The sequence below is a fragment of the Rosa chinensis genome, chromosome 1 (assembly GCF_002994745.2).
Source record: "Rosa chinensis cultivar Old Blush chromosome 1, RchiOBHm-V2, whole genome shotgun sequence".
NCBI classification, from domain to species: domain Eukaryota; kingdom Viridiplantae; phylum Streptophyta; class Magnoliopsida; order Rosales; family Rosaceae; genus Rosa; species Rosa chinensis.
The window spans coordinates 34,003,167-34,005,301 of NC_037088.1; the positions used below are offsets into that span (position 1 = coordinate 34,003,167).

The following is a 2,135-nucleotide window of genomic DNA, read 5'->3' on the forward strand; positions in this document are numbered from 1 at the left end:
AATGTACGTCAGCCTTGCTGCGTTTTACGAAGAGGTCTAGTTTTGAAAAATAAAAGTTAAAACAATGAAAATATTTTAGTCTTCCCGAGCTGACAATTATTTATGTGTAACTAAGTATCATTTGAAATTTTCTTTTCCGTTTCATATGTTGAATATAGGGATAGTGCCAGGAAAGCTCTTAAGTTTTGCTACTTGATTATGCCTTAAATAGAAATTCAACTTTATTTTTTCTCTTGTAGGCCTCATTTGAGTGAGCAAAAAAATGGGTGCTAGAACTGAAATCACAAGGTATTGCTCGCACTTTTTTGCTGTCTAAACTCACTCAGTCCTTGGCTGCTTTAAACAATTTTAGGCTATAACTTTAATTTCAGTTTTGTTTAGTATTCTGTATTCTGTATACTAACTTTCTATGCGAGTTTGCGTCTTTCAATATAGCTAATTCTATCTACTTGGATCATTCCCTTATGACAAGGCAATCCAAATATGGTCATGGCACTAGCTGGGAATAAAGCAGATCTAGTCGAGTCAACTCTCGGTCAATATGCACTTGTTGCTTTATTTTAGCATTCTTACTATGGTGTTTGAAAGCTTTTAAATTTTTTATTTTATTCTTTTCTTATAAGGGAACACGTAAAGCCATGAAAGATGTTTGTTTGAAATATAATCGATGTCAAGATTTTGCTTCTAGTTAGTTTATTAGTCATGAGGTATCATCTTGTTTCTTACTCTGTTCTTTCTCTAATTGGGCTCGTCGTCTGAAGGTTTTTGTTGTTTTCTTGCAAGCTAATATGTTCTCTAATCTATTCTCTGATTTGCTTCAAAGGGCTGTAAGACGTCAGTTTGCTCTTTGTGCTGGCTTGCTGCAAGAAAATGGATCCTTATTTACTGGCTATCATTTTCATGGATGCCCACAATAGCAAAGACAAATTTAATCATGCTTTGGTAAGCTTTTTTCTTTTCTTTTCTTTGGTTAGGACACTTGAGTAATGTGGCTTGATGTTTTGCTATTTTGTTTATTATTCTGCTAAACTGCTTTGTCCTTGGTTGCATGATATCTGATCCAGCAAAACAAGGATATAACTTCATTCTATGTTCATATTATCTGCAGGGTTATGCATATATACTCACGCACCCCGGAATACCTTCCGTCTTCTATATATGACCACTTCTATGATTCAGGTGATTCCATTCATGATCAGATTGTGAAACTGGTACAGCATTATGGCTAGCTAGTTCTTTTATTAACTTGTGTCTAGTAGAAATTCTTCCTTGTTTAAGCATTTGGACTTGTCTGCATATCTAAATTAGTATATATGGGTCATTTTGAATCGATATTCATGATTAGGTTTGTGTACATGAGACAATGGTGGATTAATGGAAATTGCAATGAATGATTTTGGATGTGGATTTTATGGTTTCAGGAATAGCCACTTTTAATTTCCAAAATGCATGCATCCAATTGTATAGGGGACTACTACAATGTGTCGTCACAAACTGCAAGCTACAACAAAAGCACACCAAAACGTGTGGTTGCAGCTGCACAGACACAACACAAAAATCAATAATAATTCTATTGTCTTTTTGACAATGGGACAACAGAAAATTGTAGTCTGAAAGCCAAAACAACAACATAAGTTAGTTGAAAGTATTGGCTAAAGTGTATAACAACAACAAATAAGTGTGATTGGATGTGATTACAGACAATATAAAACACGTACTATTTATATTCAGACTACAAAAATTTGTCATCTAAATAGTCTCAAACGACAGTAAATTGTCGTCGTGATGAGATTGACATAACAGAAAGAATATGATATCTATTGTCTAAACCATTTCCCAACAACATATATGTATAATTTCAAAATCTTTCACACAACACTTAAATGTCATACAAACTAACTCTAGAACGACACTTAATTGTCCTCTGATTCTCTTTACAACCACATATAATTGTCGTGTAAAGTTAATTAGCACAACATTTAAGTGTTGTTGTATGAGAGAAGACACTACATATGTGTCTTCATTTTTCTTATTTAAGGGCATTCAGACCACACAAATAAGTCTTGCAAATATTCTTCACACAATAGTATTTAGAAAATACTGTGGTTGTTTTGTTTATCAGACAATACAAAACT

General features: G+C 33.4%; 1 long non-coding RNA gene across 1 annotated transcript; it reads left to right on the plus strand.

Moving 5' to 3' along the window:
• The first annotated feature begins 237 nt into the window (after nucleotides 1-237).
• On the plus strand, nucleotides 238-1,156 carry LOC112189712. Its single transcript, XR_002932055.1, has 3 exons — nucleotides 238-288; nucleotides 824-942; nucleotides 1,109-1,156. It is a non-coding gene; the product is annotated as an uncharacterized LOC112189712 (long non-coding RNA).
• Nucleotides 1,157-2,135: the final 979 nt, after the last annotated feature.